Source organism: Pan paniscus, chromosome 1, assembly GCF_029289425.2.
Source record: "Pan paniscus chromosome 1, NHGRI_mPanPan1-v2.0_pri, whole genome shotgun sequence".
Lineage (NCBI taxonomy): Eukaryota > Metazoa > Chordata > Mammalia > Primates > Hominidae > Pan > Pan paniscus.
In genome coordinates, this window is record NC_073249.2 from 98329092 (window position 1) to 98351406 (window position 22315).

General features: G+C 43.9%; 1 protein-coding gene across 1 annotated transcript in view; it reads left to right on the top strand.

Annotated features, from left to right (window-relative positions):
- Positions 1 to 21968: 21968 nt before the first annotated feature.
- POGZ (pogo transposable element derived with ZNF domain) overlaps positions 21969 to 22315 on the top strand; it is a 69916-nt gene continuing 69569 nt past the window's right edge. The window contains exon 1 of the mRNA XM_008970393.6: positions 21969 to 22001. The gene's annotated coding sequence lies outside the window, so the exon portion shown is untranslated. The remainder of the gene's footprint in view (positions 22002 to 22315) is intronic.

Genomic DNA, 22315 nt, shown 5'->3' on the forward strand with positions numbered 1-22315 from the left:
TCTGACATATGTATGCATCCATGAAATTTTTACCACAATCAAGATAATGAGCATATCCATCTACCAGAAACTGGGTGTTGGAGAGTGGGGGTGGATATGTTCTCCTTAGGTTTTGACCTCTTATTACCAGCTCACAAATTTGTACTCTGAGTAATGAGACAAGATGAGTCATTCATAAAAAATTTTTTCTACAGAAGTGGGCAGAAAAAAAAAAAAACTTCCCACCCACTTGGCAGGTGATCAGTAGCTCATTAACCTAAATCATGTCACCACACTGTCACTCTTTCTTCATTGTATACTGGCTGGAATGCAAAGGGCTGGGAAAAGCACCCAGCTGGTGTCCCAGGCCAGCTCTTGGCTGCCTATACGGAAGCAGGAGGGGATTTCTGACCTCAGTCCCGTAACAGGCCTGCCCTCCAATAGTCTATCCTCACTGGGTACCATAGCATTCAGCCCAGGGCTAGCAGGCCTAAGTCTCTTCCTTATCTCTAGCTCATAAATCTTCCCCATGGTCTAAAAGAAAGAGATACTTATCCCTAATTCTATTTTTTAAAAATATATTTGCCAGATGTGGTGGCTCATGCCTGTAATCCCAGCACTTTAGGAGGCTGAGGCAGGTGGATCACTTGAGGTCAGGAGTTCGAGACCAGCCTGGCCAATATGGCAAAACCCTGTATACTAAAACTACAAAAATTAGCTGGACATGGTGGCGTGCACCTGTAATCCCAGCTACTCAGGAGGCTGAGGTGGGAGAATCACCTGAACTCGGAGGCAGAGGTTGCAGTGAGCCAAGATCGTGCCACTGCACAACAGAGTGAGACTCTATTTCAAAAAAAAGAAAATTATATAGATAAAAAATGTTTTTAGTTTTTTTTTTTGGTACAGATGGGGGCTCATTATGTTGCTCAGGCTGATCCTGAACTCCTGGCCTTAAGTGATCTTCCCACCTCGGCCTCCCAAAGTGCTAGGATTACAGGTATGAGCCACCACACCCAGTGTATCCTTATTCTACAGCCAGCCTCTCTTCCTAGTGTCTAGACTTAATTCCTGAGCTCTATTATTCAGCAATATTTATCGAACACCTACCAGGTACCAGGCACTGTTCTAGGCTCTTGGAATATAGCAGAAGTCAACAATAGGCAGCAATCCCTGCCTTCATGAGCTTACTTCCTACTGAGTGAGGAAACTAAAGGCCAACATCTTAATTCCACCTTCTGGAAGTAACATCTGAGTTACCTTCTGCCCTCAAAAAGGTGTAGAGAAGAATCTTATCCTTATCCTAACCCTTTTGCAACTTGTAACTTGTAGCTGCTCTGCTTTTTTTTTTTTTTTTTTTTTTTTTGAGACAGAGTCTTGCTCCGTCGCCCAGGCTGGAGTGCAGTGGCGCAATCTTGGCCCACCTCCTGGGTTCAAGAGATTCTCCTACCTCAGCCTCCCAAGTAGCTGGGACTACAGGTGTGTGCCACCACACCTGGATAACTTTTGTATTTTTGGTAGAGATGATGTTTCACCATGTTGGCCAGGCTGGTCTTGAACTCCTGACCTCAGGAGATCTGCCCGCCTCAGCCTCCCAAAGTGCCGGAATTACAGATGTGAGTCACCGCACCTGGCCACATTTCTTTCCTTTCTATTCACCATCTTCAAGCAGTTTATATGCAGTAATTCCAAGTTCCCTTGTCCCTCACCTGCAGTTGAGCTTGGAAACTGAAGGCTTTTCTGAGTCCTCCTTCTACCGGATGTCTCTTGTGCTTCTGCTCCCTATTTTTTCACACTCTTTTCTCCTTGGATTTCTATACCACTGCTCTATTATTTTCTACAGCTCTAGCCCTCCCCTGTCCCTGTGGGTACTTTTTTCCTTTCTCAGCTATTCCCCATAGCTGTGAAAAAGCTCTTTCCTTTCCTCTGCCCTCCACTCTTCCCCTTCAGTGGCTCATTCACTCTCATGCTTTCTCCTGCCACCTCCAAAAGCAGACAACTTTCAAATCTCCACTTTAAACACCGACCTCTCATCCATGTACTGAATCAGTATTTAACTTTCTCCAGAACTTTTGCACTTGTGCGTCTCATCTCTACTTAGGACACAGACAAACCAAGCAAAGTAACTTCCCCCGTATACCAGCACTCCTTCTCAAATTCCCTGTCTTTACTTTTTGCAGCCCCTAATATATATATATATATATTTTTGAGATGCAGTCTCACTCTGTTGCCCAGGCTGGAGTGCAGTGGCGTGATCTCGGCTCATTGCAAGCTCCACCTCCCGGGTTCACACCATCCTCCTGCCTCAGCCTCCTGAGTAGCTGGGACTACAGGCACCCACCACCACGCCTGGCTAATTTTTTGTATTTTTAGTAGAGACGGGGTTTCACCGTGTTAGCAGGATGGTCTCATTCTCCTGACCTTGTGATCTGCCCGCCTTGGCCTCCCAAAGTGTTGGGATTACAGGCGTGAGCCACCGTGCCCGGCCTGCAGTCCCCAATATTAGAAGGAGCAACTTCTTGCTTAGAGTTGCACTGGAGATTCGGTACTAATAATACCTGCCAGCTACCCTAAATAGGAAAGAAATTTAAATAAATTAATAGATACAAAACAAGTTTATGGCCATAGGTGGGGGTAATCTCAACCTTTGGCAAGCAAGGCTAGAAAGTAGCATCAGACTTCAAAGAAAACTTACCATTGTTAGGTTCAAGTCAGAGGGCAAAGAAGGAAAGTGCAGGACACTGGAGGGGATATAGGAGGTGGGAGGGCATCTGAGAACCTCAGAGAAGGAAGACTGAAGCAGGAGGGAGAATGGAGATAGGGATCTTGTGTGTGGGAAAACACACAAACTCAGAGTGTTTGTTCCTGTTATCTCACTCAACAGTAACAATCAACACAGACAGAAGACTCCTGTGACCAAATATGGAGGATTTCTCCCCACCAGCAAACAAGCAATCAGTTCTGCAGCAGACACCAGCTGGGTGTCCTCTAATTCGATTCTGACACCATCTACCAAGAGGCCACAGGTTGAGGGCTCAAACCCCAAAACTGCCCCCACCCACCCCATTCAGACACCAGTCAAAACCCAAGGCTCCAGAATTTCTGACCCAGCAGCTTCAAGTTGGGGCTCCTACAGCCCCCTCTTTGGACTCAATTCATTTGCTAGAGCAGCTCACAGAACTAAGCGAGACACTTCGTTTACCAGCTTATTAGAAAGGATATGACAGAGGATGTGAATGGAGAGATGCATGTCTGTTAGATTCTTCTTGGTCTCTCTATGCAGCCTTCCTTCCTCCAGGCTACAGGGTAGGACCCTCTCTGGAATCAGGGTCTTATGACTCACAATCAGATTAGAGTCCTGCATCTGGCAGGTGCAATGAGAACAGGAAGGCCCGGTGTGGTGGCTCATGCCTGTAATTCCCACACTTTGGAAGGCCGAAGCAGGTGGATTGCTTGAGCTCATGAGTTTAAGACCAGCCTGGGCAACATAGGGAGAGTGTCTCTACAAAAAATAAAAAATTAGCCGGACATGGTGGTGCACACTTGTAGTCCCAGCTACTCAGGAGCCTGAGGTGGGAGGATTGATTGAGTACAGGAGATCGAGGCTGCAGTGAGCAGTGATTACACCAATGCACTTCAACCTGGGCAACAGAGTGAGACATTATCTCAAAACATAAATAAATGAATAAATAAATAAGAGCAGGAGAAAGTCAGATAGCAAGAAAGTCTGCTTTCTGAGGCCGGCCTCTGAATCCTAAAGTGTCCTAACATTATAACAAAAGACTGTAGGCCGGGCACGGTGGCTCACGCCTGTAATCCCAGCACTTTGGGAGGCCAAGGCAGGTGGATCACCTGAGGTCGGGAGTTCAAGACCAGCCTGACCAACATGGAGAAACCCCGTCTCTACTAAAAATACAAAATTAGCCGGGCGTGGTGACGTATGTCTGTAATCCCAGCTACTTGGGAGGCTGAGGCAGGAGAATCACTTGAACCCAGGAGGCGGAGGTTGCAGTGAGCCAAGATTGCGTCATTGCACTCCAGCCTGGGCAACAAAAGTGAAACTCCATCTCAAAAAAAAAAAAAAGAAAAAGAAAAAGAAAAAAAAAAAGACTGTAACAGGGGCATTGAGAGATATGAGCCAGGAGCTGTGGCCACATAGACTTCACATATCTACACTTAACTATTAATATTTGCTGATTCTGTATACTGTGCATGGTTAGCTCAGATAAGAGTTTTGCTCCCATTAGTCAGTGAATTGACGTGGGATGACGATGATAAAAAGCGGAAACAACTGCTACAGTCAAGAAGAGCCTAAGAAGACACTATGAATAAATATAATGTGGTGTATCCTGGATGGGATCCTGGAATAGAAAAAGGATATGAAATTTAAAACTAAGGAAATCTGATAAAGTATGGTCTTCAGTTAATAATAATGTGTCATTACTGGTTCATTAACTGTGACAAATGTACCACACTAGTGTAAGATGTTAATAATAGGAGAAACTGGTTGGACACGGTGGCTTACACCTGTAATCCCAGCACTTTGGGAGGCTGAGACAGGTGGATCACCTGAGGTCAGGCGTTCAAGACCAGCCTGCTCAACATGGTGAAACCCTGTCTGTACTAAAAATACAAAAATTAGCCAGGCGTGGTGGTGGGTGCCTGTAATCCTAGCTACTTGGGAAGCTGAGGCAGGAGAATTGCTTGAACCTGGAAGGTGGAGGTTGCATTTAGCTGAGATCACACCATTCCACTCCAGCCTGAGAAACAAGAGCAAAACCCCATCTAAAAACAAAAACAAAGTAATAGGCGAAACTGGGTTCTGGGTATATGAGAACCCTCTGGACTATCTGTGCAACTTTTCTGTAAATCTGAAACTATTTTTTTTTTTTTTTTGAGACAAAGTCTCTGTCGCCCAGGCTGGAGTGCAGTGGCGTGATCTTGGCTCACTGCAACCTCCGCCTCCCAGGTTCAAGCAATTCTCCTGCCTCAGCCTCCCAAGTAGCTGAGTTTACAGACATGCATCACCACACCTGGCTAATTTTTGCATTTTTAGTAGAAATGGGATTTCACCATGTTGACCAGGCTGGTCTCAGACTCTCGACCTCAGGTGATCCACCTGCCTCGGCCTCCCAAAGTGCTGGGATTACAGGCGTGAGCTGCCTGAAACTATTATTGTTTTTTTTTTGAGACAGAGTTTCACTCTTGTTGTGCAATGGCACGATCTCGGCTCATTGCAACCTCCACCTCCCAGGTTCAAGCAATTCTCCTGCCTCAGCCTCCCGAGTAGCTGGGATTACAGGCACGCACCACCACAGCCAGCTAATTTTTTGTATTTTTAGTAGAGACGGGGTTTCACCATGGCCAGGCTGGTCTTGAACTCCTGACCTCAGGTGATCCTCCCGCCTCGGCCTCCCAGAGTGCTGGGATTACAGGTGTAAGCCACCACGCCCAGCCCTGAAACTATTCTTAAATCATTCATTAAAGCCTGCAGGCATGATGGCCCACTCCTGTAGTCCCAGCTACTTGGGAAGCTGAGGCAGGACCATCCCTCAAACATCAGTGTTCCAGGCTGTAGTGAGCTATTAGCATGACTGTGAATAGCCACTGCACTCCACACTGGGCAACATAGTGAGACCCTGTCTCTAAAAATAAATAAATAAATAAATAAATAAGCAATAAACAGTAATGAATTATTGATTCTGAAACTTTGGCTCCCTAAACTCACCAGGAAGGACCTATCACTGGGAGGATCCCTGCTGGAGAAGCCTTGTAAAGACACTACTATTATTCCCTAGAAACCTTGGGGTTCCTTTTGATGACTTCCTCTCCCAGGTCCTCTATATCTAAGCTGTCATTAAGGGCTGTTGATTGAAATTTAAAATATCCTTCATCTAGAGTTTTCAGTTTATAAACCTAAAAGCTTGTTTTCTTTTTTTTTTTTTTTTTGAGATGGAGTCTCGCTCTGTCGCCCAGGCTGGAGTGCAGTGGTGTGATCTCGGCTCACTGTAACATCTGCCTCCCAGGTTCAAGTGATTATCTTGCCTCAGCCTCCGGAATAGCTGAGATTACAGGTGCATGCCACCGCACCCAGCTAATTTTTTGTATTTTTAGTAGAGACAGGGTTTCCCTATGTTGGCAAGGCTGGTCTTGAACTCCTGACCTCAAGTGATCTGCTTGCCTCAGCCTCCCAAAGTGCTGGGATTACAGGCGTGAGCCAACACGCCTGGCCTAAAAGCTTTATTTCTGTATAGGAAAAAATGCTGCAAATAAAATCAAAAGATTCATAAATTGTGGGTATTATTTATAACTCATATGATAAGCATAGGGCTAATTGCATTAATTTATGTAAAGAAATATTAGGACCAGGCGTAGTGGCTCACATCTATAATCCCTACGCTCCAGGAGGTCAAGGAGCTCAAGACCAGCCTGGGCAACATAGTGAGACCCTGTCTCTACAAAATAAAATGCTTTTAATAAGCTGGCATAGTGGTGAGCACCTGTAGTTCTAGCTACTTGGAAGGCTGAACTGGAAGGATCACTTGAACCCAGAACTTGAGGTTACAGTGAGCTATAACTGCATCACTGCACTCCAGCCCGGGCAACAGAGCAAGACCGTCTCCAAAAATAAAAATGAAAAAAGAAATAGTAAAGACAAACAACCTAATAAGGAAATGCACAAAGGATAGAAACAGGCAGTTCACAAAAAGAAAACAAGAAAATGACCAAATACATAGGGAAAATGTTCACACATACTAAATAGATGCAAATTAAATAGATGTAAATTATAGGCCGGGGGCAGTGGCTCAAGCCTGTAACCCCAGCACTTTGGGAGGCTGAGGCAGGAGGATCACTTGAACCCAGGAGTTCAAGACCAGCCTGGGCAACATAGCAAGACTCTACAAAAAGTTTTAAAATTAGTCAGATATGGTGGTGCATACCTGTAGTTCCAGCTACTTGGGAGGCTGAGGTGAGAGGCTCCCTTGAGCCTGGGAGGTCAAGGCTGCAGTGAACCATGATTGTGCCACTGCACTCCAGCCTGGGAGACAGACAAAGACTCTGTCTCAAAACAAAGCAAAAAATTAAAATGACTACAAGATATCATTTTTTGCCTATCAGACTGGCAAATTTTTTAAGGTTTGGAAATTCCTGGAGTTGACAACCTGTGAGAAAATAGGCACTCTCAAATATTCTTTATAGGAGCAAAAATCAGTACAAACTTTTTGGAGAGCAACTATGCAGTAACTATTATTTGAAATACAATTATCAGCCAGGCACGGTGGCTCACACCTGTAATCCCAGCACTTTGGGAGGCTGAGGTGGGCAGATCACGAGGTCAAGAGATCGAGATCATCATAGCCAACTTGGTGAAACCCTGTCTCTACTAAAAATACAAAAATTAGCCAGGTGTGGTGGCGGGCACCTGTAATCCCAGGTACTCAGGAGGCTGAGGCAGGATAATCGCTTGAACCCAGGAGGTGGAGCTTGCCGTGAACTGAGATCACTCCACTGCACTCCCACCTGGACAACAGAGTGAGACTCCATCTCAAAAACAAACAAACAAACAAAACAAAACAGAAAAACAGATATCCTGGCTAGGCTCAGTGGCTCACGCCTGTAATCCTAGGACTTTGGGAGGCCAAAGCAGGTGGATTGCTTGAGCTCAGGAGTTGGAGATCAGCCTGGGCAATGTGGCGAAATCCTGTCTCTATAAAAAATATAAAAATTAGCCAAGTGTGGTGGCATGCATTTGTAGTCCCAGCTATTCAGGAGGCTGAGGTAGGAGGATCACTCGAGCCTAGAAGGTTGAGGCTGCAGTAAGCAAAGATCACGCCACTATACTCCATCCTGGATGACAAAGTGAGACCCTGCCCCAAAAAAAAAAAAAGAAAGAAAGAAAGAAAGGAAGGAGGGAAGGAAGAAAGAAAAGAAAAGAGGGAGGGAAGGAGGGAGGGAAGGAGGGAGGGAGGTAAGGGAGGAAGGAGGGAGGGAGGGAAAGAGAAAGGAAGGAAGGAAGGAGAGAGAGAAAGGAAGGAAGGAAGGAAGGAAAAAAATAAAAGAATACTCAAGGTGCTTTCATGGTCATCCACAGACATGCAGAGAGCAGCAAAAGAAATTTTGCTGGGACTACAGGCACGTGCCAAAACACCTGGCTAATTTTTGTATTTTTTGTAGAGATGGGATTTTGCCATGTAGCCCAGGCTGGCCTTGAACTCCTGGACTCAAGCAATCCATTCGCTTCGGCCTTCCAAAGTACTGGGATTACAAGTGTGAGCCACTGTGACCACCCAAAACTTCCCTTTCATCATGTCATTTCCCTCTGGAAAATCTCAACAATTCTCCATTTCCTATTACAGCAAATCTAACTTTCAAAGTCTTACATAATCAGGTCTCCACCTATGTCTCCCTACTCTCCAATTCCAGTCCTATTGGCTAGCATTCCTTCTCACTCTCCACCTTATCTGGCCCCAGCCATGCCAGTTGCTGCCTCCATACTTTTGCCTGTTGATCCCCAGATCTAGGCCACACCTCTGTGGCTACTCAAATCCTACCAATTGCTCAGTTTCACTACTTCAGTGAAACCCTTCTTGATTTCTTTTTTTCTATAATTTTTTCCAGTTATAAATTCTTATGAGGCTAAACCACAAGATGAATGTTTCACTTATATGTTATTTATAAATTATAACCGTAAATTTATAATTGTTTTGTATATATTTATTTAAAAGCACTTTAGCACTTACTATTACTATTTTAATTACTTTACAAATATTACCTCATTTGATTTTCGTAATGACCTTATGAAGTATTATCATTTCCATTTTAAGTGAGGAAATCAAAGTGCAGAGATGTTAAGTAACTTGCCCAAGGTCATACAGTAAGTAGCAGGATTCACACCCTGACAGTCTGACTCTAGAATCATGCTCATAGTCATGCATGTAATAAGAATATACAGTTCTGCCTTTTGATTGCTTAAATGGATTAATTATATGATGAGGTCCTTGGGAGGGGATTCCCATTTCTTCTCTTGAGAGCCTCATATCATGTACTTAAAAGTCTTATCAACTGCCTGGAGTTTTCTAGGTTTCATTTTCATGGGAGGCTGATACTTCTAGCTCTGGGAATGGACTTGCGATTAGGATGCTGGGCATTAAGCCAAGCATGGTTCCCTTGAATTTGCTAGCTGTCTCCTTTCTATTTGAATTCCCCATCTTTCTTCCATAGATGGGCCATGCCAAGCCCTTTGCTCCCCTCTGGCTTCCCTCACTGATTGCCAGGAGCTCACAGTGAGTCCTATGGCCATAAGAGGGCGAGATGGACCTCAGCGCCTCCATTGGGAAGACTCACCGAGTTACACAGGAGCAAAAGGCAGTATTTCATTTACCCATCCCAGCTCTAGTCCCTCCACCCTGCAGTTGACCCACATTGAGTCCTTCACAGGTACAATGGGGAAATGCACAGTTTTAAAAGTCAGACGGCTCTGGGTTTGAATCTTGGCCCTACCACTTAGTATGTCACCACTTAAACAAATTACTAAAGCTTTCTGAGCTATAATAGGCCTCTGAATATGATTGTGTTATTGCAAATACAATAATGGCTAACACTGAGCACTTACCATGTGGCAAACACAATTCTGAATACTTTACCTACATGAACTTGTCCAATCTTCACAGCTCTAGAGGAGATGCTATATTGTCTTCATTTTACAGATGGGGAAATAGAGGCACAGAAAGGTGAAGTAACTTACCTAATGACACATAGCTAGCAAGGTGTAATCTGGCCAATTTTTGTAGCACTGTCATGAAGATAAAAAGCAGTATATGTATAAAATACCTAAAATATGGAGTTACTCTGTTAATATTCCCCTTGTATTAATTAGGATTTGGTTTGGCTTCATAAAACAGAAAATTTGGCTGGGCACGGGGGCTCATGCTTGTAATCCCAGCACTTTGGGAGGCTGAGGCAGGTGGATCACTTGAGGTCAGGAGTTCAAGACCAGCCTGACCAACATGGTGAAACCCCATCTTCACACACACACAAAAAAAATAGCTGGGCATGGTGGTATACACCTGTTGTCCCAGCCACAGGGGAGGCTGAGGCAGAAGGATCCCTTGAGCCCAGGAGGTGAAAACTGTTCACACCACTCTACTCCAGCTTATATTTCTCGCCATTAGACTATGAGTAAATGAGGCCTGAGAACATTTTCTTTTTTCTTTCTTTTTTTTTTTTTTTTTGAGACAGAGTCTCAACCTGCCGCCCAGGCTGGAGTGCAATGGTGTGATCTCAGCTCACTGCAACCTCCACCTCCCAGGTTCAAGCAATTCTCGTGCCTCAGCCTCCCGAATAGCTGGGATTACAGGCCCACACCACCATGCTCAGCTAATTTTTTGTATTTTTATTAGAGAAGGGATTTCGCCATGTTGCCCAGGCTAGCCTTGAACTCCTGAGCTCAGACAATCCGCCTGCCTCGCGGTGGCTCATGCCTGTAATCTCAGCACTTTGGGAGGCCAAGATGGGCCCAAACTCCTGGGCCCAAATGATCCTCCCGCCTTAGCCTCCCAAAGTGCTGGGATTACAGGCATGATCCACTGTGCCCAGCCTAGAGATAGCTATTCTTTACCCAACAATTATGATGCTTGTGGAGGAAGGGGTGCTTCACCAAACAAAGGAGAATCAAGAAAGCTTTCACAAATGAAGAAACATTAAATGGAGAACTAAAAGACTAGTGGGAATAAACCCAGTGAGGACTCACAAGTCCAAGGCAAGGAAGCATGGCAGTGCATGGAGTGCTAAGGGGGTGGTGAGGAGGTCTGCAAGACTAGGGCATGGGATGCCAATGGCGCAGTGGGGAGGTGAGGCCTAGGAGGTGGCAAGGGACTAGATTGTGAATGGTCTTACAGGCTTTCTATGACAAAAGTTTAACTCAATCCTGTAAGTGAGATGGAACTATTGAAGAGTAACATGGTGAGAGTCACAGGCTACATGGAGGTGGATGATGTGAAGTTAACGGTAGGGACCCCTGTTATGAGGCTACTTTGATGCTTAAGTAGGAAATGGTAAACTAAGGCATGGTGGGGAGGATAGAAAGAAAAGCCAGAATGTGAGAGAAATGAGCACAGTAAATACAGACAACATTTGTCCTCCTGGCTTTTGCAGCCAAAGCCTTCTGGACGGTAACTAATACCAGCAGCTGGCAATCTTCTCCAGGCTGGATGAAAGTAGCATGGATATACCTCCTGCAGCTCAACCTCCCCTTGGGCACTTAGTCCTCTCTCTTCCATTTCACACATTATGCTGTGCTTGTGAATGTGCAAGCTAAGCATGCCAGAGACTTCTAGCGTTCACCAAGTTCTGTGTTCTTCTCTTTTCCCATTGCATATAGCTAGATCACATTTCCAGTTTCTGCTACAGTTAGATGTGACCATGAGATTGAGTTCTAGCAGAACAAATATAAAGGAATGTAACATATACTAGTGCTTCTCAAACCGTATGTGGTGAGGAACAAGATTTTTTTCCTTGTAATGCATTATGGGCCAACATTTTTGTAAAATACGCCAAAAATTAGTTACTAGAACTACAAAATAAAATAAAATAAAGACATTAAAAAACAAAGCCCAAATTGCTTTTTCAATTTTTTTTTTTTTTTTTTTTTTTTTTTTTTTTTTTTTTTAGACAGGGTCTTGCTCTGTCACCCAGGCTGGAGTGTAGTGGTGTGATCTTAGCTTACTGCAACCTCTGCCTCCCAGGCTTAAGCCTCTGGAGTAGCTGGGACTATAGGCATGTGCCACCATGCCTGGCTGATTTTTTTTTTTTTTTTTTTTTTTTTTGAGACAGAGTCTCGCTTTGTCACTCAGGTTGGAGTGCAATGGTGTGATCTTGGCTCATTGTTTTTTTTTTTTTTTTTTTTTTTTGAGACGGAGTTTCACTCTGTCACCCAGGCTGGAGTGCAGTGGCACGATCTCGGCTCACTGCAACCTCCATCCTCCGGGTTCAAATGATTCTCCTTCCTCAGCCTCCTGAGTGGCTGGGACTACAGATGCCTGCCACTGCGCCCAGCTAATTTTTTGTATTTTTTTTTAGTAGAGATGGGGGTTTCACCATCTCGGCCAGGCTGGTCTTGAACTCCTGACCTCATGATCTGCCCGCCTCGGCCTCCCAAAGTGCTGGGATTACAGGCGTGAGCCACTGTGCCTGGCCGATCTTGACTCATCGTAACCTCTGCTTCCCGTGTTCAAGCCATTCTCCTGCCTCACCCTCCCAAGTAGCTGGGATTACAGGTGTTTGCCACCATGCCCGGCTAATTTTTGTATTTTTAGTAGAGACTGGGTTTCACCATGTTGGTCAGGCTGGTCTCTAACTTCCTGAACTCAAGCAATGCACCCGCCTCAGCCTCCCAAAGTGCTGGGATTACAGGCATGAACCACCGCGCCTGGTCAGAGCCACCGCGCCCAGCCAAAATGTTTATATTTTTTGTAGAGATGGGGTTTTGCCATGTTGTCCAGGCTGGTCTTGAACTCCTGAGCTCAGGTGATCTGCCCTCCTTGGCCTCCCAACGTGCTAGGATTACAAGCATGAGCCACTGCACCCAACCAAGAATTTTTAGTGAAGAATTTCTGAAATTGAGACTTTGGTAGAAGAGAAATCAAGGTAGCAGGGCCCTGTCCCACTGGCCAGATGGCTTTGGTGACCAAGAAGACCTAAACTCCTGATAGTCATCTCCTATCCAGTAGTAGCAGGATACTTAGCAGTGTTGGGGTTAAACCTTCCTTGCCTTCAAGTTTGTTCTCTCCAATATTAGCAGGCTCAACTTAGTCTTCAGTGATTTGAAATAGCATCTCTGACATCCTTTTTCAGAAACAGTAATGGGGGAAATATTTTGGACCAAGCTGAGGTACTGTCCATAGGAAAGTAAAAAATTTTTTCAGACTAAGGCAGGCCTGAATCAATTTCTTTTTTTTTTTTTTTTTGCCCACTCCCCTTTTTTTTCTTTTTAAAGTCAGGGTCTCACCATGTTTCTCAGGCTGGCCTTGAATTCCTGGACTTAAGCAATCCTCTTGCCTCGGCCTCCCAAAGTGTTGGGATTACAGGTGTGACCCACCATGCCCATCCAATTAACTACTTTTAAATAAAATTGTAAAATGATGCTGAATTAGATAGAAACAATGTTGAAAATCCTATAATTTAGAACAGTAAAAAGTGTCTTTTGATTATCTGACTTTTTTTTTTTTTTTGAGAAAGAGTCTCATTCTGTCACCCAGGCTGGAGTGCAGTGGTGCAATCTTGGCTCACTGCAACCTCCGCATCCTGGATTCAAAAGATTCTCCTGCTTTAGTCTCCCGAGTAGCTGGGATTACAGGTGCCTGTCACCATGCCCAGCTAATTTTTGTATTTTTAATAGAGATGCGGTTTTCACCATGTTGGCCAGGTTGGTCTCAAACTCCTGACCTTAGGTGATCTGCCCACCTCAGCCTCCCAAAGTGCTGGGATTACAAGCATGAGCCACCACACCTAGTCAAGATTACCAGACTTTTTAAGCTGAATGATGAAGAATCATAAACAGAGAAAAAGAAAAAAGGAAATTTAATTGACTTTTTACATTACCATAGGGAAAAAAATTACCCTGTTTACAGAGTTGGTCCTGTGGCCAGATCATATTTAAGGGAAGAGTGAGTTATTTATTTATTTATTTATTTGAGTTGGAGTCGCACTCTGTCGCCCAGGCTGGAGTGCAATGATGCAATCTCGGCTCACTGCAACCTCCACCTCCGAGGTTCAAGCAATTCTCCTGCCTCAGCCTCCCGAGTAGCCGGGATTACAGGCACCCACCACCACGCCTGGCTAGTTTTTGTATTTTTAGGAGAGACAGGGTTTCACCATATTGGCCAGGCTGGTCTCTTGGCCAGGCTGGTCTCAAACTCCTGACCTTGTGATTTACCCACCTCAGCCTCCCAAAGTGCTGGGATTATAGGCATGAGCCACCACGCCCGGCGGGAAGAGTTATTTAATACAATGTTCTCTTAGTCCCTGCTTTCCAAGTTGTACTTAATTTCCAGGCCCCTTCCAAGAAAAAGGTGATGAATTTTGGGTAGGGTGGTTGCCCTCATCTCTTAAAATTGTCAATGCTGTTCTCTGTGCTGCTCCTGTCTTTTCCTCTGATTGCACTGTTTGTTAACACAGTTTGAAACATTTCATCTATCATCTTTGCCTCATTTCTGAGGGTTCTGAATCAGAGTTTTTTAGTGCTGGTTCCCGAGAACTAAAGGTCTTTTAAATTCTTGTTGTCTTCTTAATATCAGGGCATCTATTTCCTTTGTCATAAAAACTTTATGACCCTTTACCAATGGTGAGTTCAATTTTTTTCCTTATATTCTTACAGTCCAAAGGCAGTGAGTTCAGTTTTTTTATATTTTTTAAAAATATAAAATGTTAATTATAAAAAAAAAAGAAAATTAAGCCATATATATAAAGTCTCACTCTGTCACCCAGGCTGGAGTGCAGTGGCGTGATCTCAGCTCACTGCAACCTCCACCTCCTGGGTTCACTGTCTCAGCCTCTTGAGTAGCTGGGATTACAGGTGGCTACCACCATGCCCAGCTAATTTTTGTAATTTTAGTAGAGACGAGGTTTCACCATGTTGGCCAAGCTGGTCTCGAACTCCTGGCCTCAAGTGATCTGCCTTCCTCGGCCTCCTAAAGTGCTGGGATTACAGGCATGAGCCACCGCACCCAGACCCAATTTTTAAATTTTAGATTCAACAGATAATTACTGTATCAAAATTGCTATAAAACTTTTTTTTTTTTGAGGCGAAGTTTTGATATTGTTGCCCAGGCTGGAGTACAGTGGCGTGATCTTGGCTCACTGCAACCTGCGTCTCCTGGGTTCAAAGCGATTCTCCTGCCTCAGCCTCCTGAGTACCTGGTACTATAGGCGCACACCACCATGCCCGGCTAATTTTGTATTTTTAGTAGAGCCGGGGTTTCACCATGTTGGCCAGGCTGGTCTTGAACTCCTGACCTCAAGTGATCCACCTGCCTTGGCCTCCCAAAGTGCTGGGATTACAGGCATGAGCCACCGCGCCTGGCCCCAGATTGCTATAAAGCTTTCTAAAGGTTTACTTTCCATTTCTATTCTTATATTGTCAAGTACCAGTAACAAACTATTTGCAAACCAACACCAATCTGTGGAGCCCATTTCGAGGGATATACCCTACTTCTAGGCCCATAAAATTTTCCCACATATGCTCTTCCATGCCTTTTGCATGGCAGGCCTTCATATCCTGAATTCCTGAAATAGCTGTATGGAGGAGAAGTGTCCTGCCACCCAAAGGGCAAGAAATAAATGTCTATTGTATCTGAGTCATTATTCTTTTTTCTTTTTTTAGAAACAGAGTCTTGCTCTGTCACCTAGACTGGAGTGCAGTGGCGCGATCTCAGCTTACTGTAACCTCAACCTCCTGGGTTCAAGTGATTCTCCTGCCTCAGTTTCCCGAGTAGCTGGGATTACAGGTGCCAGCCACCATGCCAGCTATTTTTTTTGGATTTTTAGTAGAGATGGGGGTTTCACCATACTGGCCAGGCTGTTCTCAAACTCCTGACCTCAAGTGATCCTCCCACCTTGGCTTCCCAAAGTGCTGGGATTACAGGCGTGAGCCACCACACCTGGGCAAGCCATTATTCTTATTTGGGTCTATGTGTTATAGCAATTAGTCTATCCTAACTAATATAACATGCTGCTACTGTTTCTTTCACAAGAGTAATTCTTTTCAGAAAGAGCTCAGTAAATCTCTGAAGTGAGAGATTAAGAACAAGCTGTTGGAATGGAATGTGGTAAACAGGCTCTGGATGTTCACAGAGCAATGGTCAAAGCTAGGAAAAATGTTTCAGCGTGGGTGGCACCTTAATACTAAAGTGTTTCTGTAGTTGGTTTAAGTCTACAGAGTCTCATTTCAAGATAAGACTTCATTTGGGAAAACATTGGAAGGCTTCTCTAAGATTAAAATGGTATAGAAGAAGATGTATATGGAGCTGTCTTGTATGCAGTATCTGCTCAACAAATGTTAGTGGATTCTGAATGTGAATGCCCAAGCCTTACCGGAGGGAGGCCCTCCTTTGGGCCAGACCTGGGATGGGGGGGCGGGGGGGTCTTTTTTCCACAGAGACATATTTTCTAGGCTAAAATCCTCCCTCATTTGTTTTGTATTGGTGCTACTGTGCCTTGGCAGCAAGAAGTCCTTCTTGAATTGTAACTTCCTTTCTTCCTTCTGTAATTTCAGGATGTCTCCTTGCTTTCAGCGGAGGTAGAAGGAGTGCTGGCACCTGGCAGAGTTGTCTATGTCAGAGACAGAAACAGAAAGATGAGTACACAGAGGGTCATAAATCCACCTTCTCAGAACTAAAAGGAAACAGCCCATATGGCTAGATTTGTTCTTTCAAGGAAGAGAACTGGTCCTCCAAAGGAAATGTGTTAAGTTAAGGAAACTGCCTGCTCTCAGCACTCCAAAAGTTTATTTAATTAGGTATTTCATTTATTTATTGACCTCCACAAACACTGAATAATTAACTTGCCTCACTGCTCTACTGCCAGGAGGCAGAAATTTGCCTAAGAGAGGAAGGGCTGTGGCGAGAGCCTGGGTTCTTCTGACTTGTTTCAAATCACCACCACATGACCCTTTCTAAGTGACTGCACCATTTTCTCCCTATACAATGTGAAGGGGATTGCTTTCCTCCTTCTGGGAAACTATATGCATTTTTCTAAAGAAGCTCTCCAACCTACAAAAAAAATTAACTGAAGACCATGCTGAAGTAAAAAGCACCTTAATTTAATCCTGATAAAAGGTCAAGTTTTTTTTTTGTTTGTTTGTTTATTTGTTTTTGACAGAGTCTCACTCTGTCACTCAGGCTGGAGTGCAGTGGTGTGATCTTGGCTCACTGCAACCTCTGCCTCCCAGGTTCAAGTGATTCTCCTGCCTCAGCCTCCTCAGTAGCTGGGACTACAGGTGTGCACCACCACACCTGGCTAATTTTTGTACTTTTAGTGGAAACGGGTTTTCACCACGTTGGCCAGGCCAGTCTGGTCTTGAACTCCTGACCTCAAGTGATCCACCCACCTTGGCCTCCCAAAATGCTGGAATTATAGGTGTGACCCACCACACCTGGCCAAGCTCTTTTTATTATTTTTATTTTTATTTATGTATTTATTTATTTTGAAACAGAGTCTCACTCTTGTCCCCCAGGCTGGAGTGCAATGGTGCAATCTCGGCTCACTGCAACCGCCACCTCCTGGGTTCAAGCGATTCTCCTGCCTCAGCCTCCTGAGTAGCTGGGATTACAGGCCCCTGCCACCACGCCTGGCTAATTTTTGTATTTTAAGTAGAGACAGGTTTTCACCATGTTGGCCAGGCTGGTCTCGAACTCCTGACCTCAGGTGATCCGCCCACCTCGGCCTCCCAAAGTGCTGGGATTACAGGCGTGAGCCACAGTGCCCAGTACTCTTTTGATTTTTAAATGAAGAGCTTGGAACTCAGAAGTAAATAATTAAAGAATGAATTTCTAAATCTATTTAAATTCTATATTAAAATAAACTAAAGCAGAAAGGAGAGAAAGTAAAGATGGAAGAAAAAAATGGAAAGCAAGTGAGAAGGAAGAAAAAAAAGAAATTCAGATGATAAGAGACTGATAGGTGATAAGAGGAAGGAGCTGGGGAGGAAAGTAAGAGGAAGAAAAAAGAGAGTGAAAGGAAGAAACGAGGAGAACTAAACTCAGTGAGCAGAACCTTTGGGCTGGGCGCTTTATGTACATCATCTCACACTTGTCCAATGTGTTCATCATATATTTAAGGTTTTAAACAGAGGAATGACATGATCTGGTGGGCGTTTTTAAAAGCTCACTTTATCTGCAAACAGGGGCAGGGATAGATGCAGGTAGACAATTTCGGAAGATGTTGTGCAAGTCTAGGAGAGAGATAATCTGGCTTAGATTAGAGTCGTGGCAGGCAGGATGCAGAGAAGCAGAGAGAATTATGAGATTTTAGGAGGAAAAACTGGAGGAACTAAGCCCCTTTTCTATGCTTTCATTGTATGATGAGTGTACTTTTCTCATCATAGCCTTTATTACATTTAATTAAAATTATCTAGTCTGGGTAACATGATGAAAACCTATCTCTATAAAAATTAGTTGGACATGGTGGTACCCACCTGTAGTCCCAGCTGCTGGGGTGGGGAGTTGGGGAGGTTAGCTGGGAGGATCGCTTGAGCCCAGGGGGTGGAGGCTGCACTGAGCCTCTGCACTCCGGCCTGGGAGAGTGAGAATTTGTCTCAAAAAAAAAAAGAAAAATAGAAAAAGAAAAGAAATTATCTGTTTACCTGTTTACAAATTACACATCTGTATTTCTCTCTAGACATGGACTGCCCAGTATGGTAACCATTAATCACATGTAGTTTTTTAGTACCTGAAATGTGGCTAGTGCAATGTAAGATTTGCTGTAAGTAAATTCGAGAAACTTAATTCAAAACAAAGAATGTAAAATAATTTGTTAATAATTTCTAGTGGCTCATGCCTGTAATCCCTGCACTTCAGGAGACCAAGGCGAGTGGATCGCGTGAGCCCAGGAGTTGGAGACCAGCCTGGGCAACATGGGAAATCCTGTCTCTACAAAAAATTAGCTGGTGGCAAATGCCTGTGGTCTCAGCTACTCAGGAGGCTGAGGTGGGAGGAGCATCTGAGCCCAGAAGGTTGAGGCTGCAATGAACCATGATTGTGTCACTGCACTCCAGCCTGGGTGACAGAGTGAGACCCTGTCCCCCCAAAAAAAAAAAAACAACAATAAAAGTATATTAATTACATATTAGGATAATATTTTAGATATATTTTTAGATATATTTGGTGAAATAAAATATATTAATATTAACATTAATTTTATCAGTTTCTTTTTAATGTTTTAATGTGGCTACTAGAAAATTTTAAATTATATATGTGGCTCTCATTACATTCCTATGGAATGGCACTGTTACAGACTATAAGAACTGAGGAAACTCTAAGGCCTTGTACTCAATAAATACGCATTAAGTGAATAAATAAATTGCAATCAGCCAGGGCACATTCAATTTCTGACTACATGTATACATTAATGATATCTTTTCACTTCAATGTTGCTATTTTCATAAAACAGAATGTACTTTCTGTACCAGCTAGACTCAAACATTCCCCAAAATCTGGCCAAAAATTTTAGAGTACTTCCACAATTCATCTACAAATGTCTCTACAGGGATATTTGTTTTCTTATAGGTATAGTCACTTTCAGCTAAGTTACTTGCTCTAGAAATGGCGTGGCATAGATATAGCATGATAACTGAGAACCATCTTAAGGCATGCATTCTAAAAGCAACAGCTAAAATGTGAAACAATACCTACACATCAAAATCAGTGAAGCTCTTCCAAAATTGTGACTTCATTTTCACCAAGTAGTTCAGCACCTTGTGAAAGTCTGTGCTTCTACTGAGCTCATGGTGCTTAAGCAAAAGGAAATGAGTCCAGTGCCTGGCTGACTCAGTTGTCACGGCCAGTTCTCATCTGAACACCTGCATGTCTTAGAACACATCAGCACTGCTCTTGTATTACTCCCCAGCAGTTTCACATATACTGTGCTCAGCTATCACATCATATCAGTAAGAAAGTACACTCTTAGAGTCAGTAGGGGTCTGGCATGTTGTATCTCTCAGAATTAATTAAATTTAGAGAATTTAATTAATTCTCTAAAGTCTTCAATCTAAGGAAACAGCTCAGTAAATCTCTTCAACAAGTTTCCACCATTTAGCCGTCTGACAGCATTAAAATAAACTAGATCTTCATGTTCTGCTTCAGCCTTTTCCAAACATACTAAAAACTGAATATGGCCAAGGGCAGACACACAAGAAACCCAGTCTCAATGCCTCCATCAAATCATGTGATTTGCAGAGCTCCCAGCACACATTTTCCTAATGAATGATGTAATGGAAGCTGGGGCCCCCTAATCGCTTTTGACGTGAATAACTTGAATAACATGCAGAAATCTTTCTTCCCGTGATCTGTGTCAAGTGAGCTTAGCTTTTCCATACTTAGACAAACTTCTTAAGTTCCATCTTGACAAGAGGTTAGGCCCTACTAGCTAATTAGGCACACTTTTTCCCCCGAAAATTTTAAGTGGTCCACAATCCAAGGTCAAGGGAGCCTGCATCTGGTAAAAGGGCTGCAGGAGGGATACTTCCACACAAAGCTTCACTGATGAAATGAAATCACTGTGCTAGTGTCCCCATCCTGGTCTTTTCTCTGTGTATACCGCAGTATGGGACATGGCACCTTCATTCATTCAACCAATATTTCTTAGTGTTAGCCATGTGCAAAGCCCTTTGGAAGATACCAAGATAAATAATACTAACAGCTATCATTTAATGAGCCTCTTACATCCGAGATCCTTCTAAATGCACAACACCAAAAGGAGATTAACTCCCTTTCGCTGAAGAATAAAACTGGGTCCCTATATTTAAGGAGTTTATATTTACAAAGATTTCTGATATATAGCATGGTACAGACTATATGTATATGAAATCCTAACTGCTGTTTGTAATGAAATTAACAAGTACATCAGATTGTTTAATTTGTAGTACTCAGCAGCATTCTGATCTAAGCACTTCTCAAATGTTTGTTGACAGGGCCAACTAGGAGACAGTGACAGGTTGTTTTCTATCTACACTAAGAACACAGCAAAAAAAATACTTAAAATGCATGCGCAATAAAGCAAAATTTCCTAAATCTTAATAAAGAGAAGCTCGTAAATTACTTGCCACTGAAATTTTTTAAATAATCTGAATTAAACCTGGGCTGAGCTAGGTATAATTTTACCCACTTGAAGCAGGGACATGTATTAGAATGAAGTAAAACAAAAACTCCACGTCATCACCTACAGAAATGTTCATCGTGCACCACGGTGATGTTTTGGGGAGTAGGCCTCCATTTGGCAAAATTACTAGCACACCAAAATCTTATTCTGGTGTCAAGTGAGACCAGCAGCCAGAGCCTAGGAGCCTGATGTTGGGCCATGTTAAAATGTTATTTACATCTAAATTAATTTAAGAGAGAAAAAGAAAGTAGGAAAAACTATATTTTAAATATCACATTTTTTTTCCCTCCACTTCATTTTCTGCACTCCTACTATGGCTCCCTTAACTCAGTCTGAGGCCAAGAGATTATGATGACAAAAGAGAAATGATCAATAAGAAAAGGCGGCTCCTGAAAACCCAAGCCCACTCGAGGGTTCAGACCTCGAATCCCACCCTCCAGAGCCTCGCCGCTCCCTCCCGGGTTGCGGGCGCCAGCAGAGGAGCGCAGGGCGGACACTGCCCTTTTCTGGACTTCGGTGCTCTTCACCCCGCTTCCCAGTGCCTCCTGCCGCCCCGCGGCCTCCACACCCACGCGCCGCGGGCCCCCGCGCCTTCGCGGCTCCAGCTGTCCCTTCCCGGTATACCCACCCACCCGCACGTCCAACGCCCTTTCCCCCCCCCCCCCCGAAAACTTTCTAGACGGTAGGGACTATTTTCTTCTAATGTAACCTTCCACCAAACTGGAGGGAAAAGTTACCCGAGGCCAGAGAAGGGCTGGGGACGTGGGAGGGACTCACAAGATCCCTGGTTCTAAAAACAGAGGTCTCTTTCCATGAAAGTGAGTAACTGGGCCCCCAAGCCAGAGTTTTGTTTGTTGGATTAATTGGTCAAGGTGCACGTTGAAGCTAAATATCTTAAATGGAGATTTTTAAAAAATGGATATAAAATAGACTCCACTAGACAAATGGTTCTTGTCTTCAGACCTTGCAGTTCTTTCTATTGATTCTCATGTTATCTGTCCCTCCCTACCCCGGGCTCCCACGTCATGAGGTTCACGTATAGGGAAATCCAGGTCACTTGAGAATGATGACTTCATAAACCCTAGAGGAAGAAGTCAAATCTAGAAACTGCTCTTTGAGGCAGTTTACTGAATTCTATTCTGTATTCTGGAAAGGTAAGCTAACCTGCAGAAATAGTTAATGATTGGGATAATCCTCTAGACCTTCTTTTTCAAACTGGGTGGCAAAATCAGTTTGACAAGCAGTATTAAGAAGGAAGGAGAGGACGGAATGATGGAAGAAAGGGCTGGGCACAGTGGCCCAAGCTGTAATCCCTGCACTTTGGGAGGCCGAGGCAGGGGGATCACTTGAGGCCCCAGGTTGGAGACCAGACTGGGCAACATAGGGAGATCCCATCTCTACAGATAAAAATAAAACTAGCCGGGTGTGGTGGTGCACTTCTGTGGTCCCAGCTACTCCAGAGGCTGAG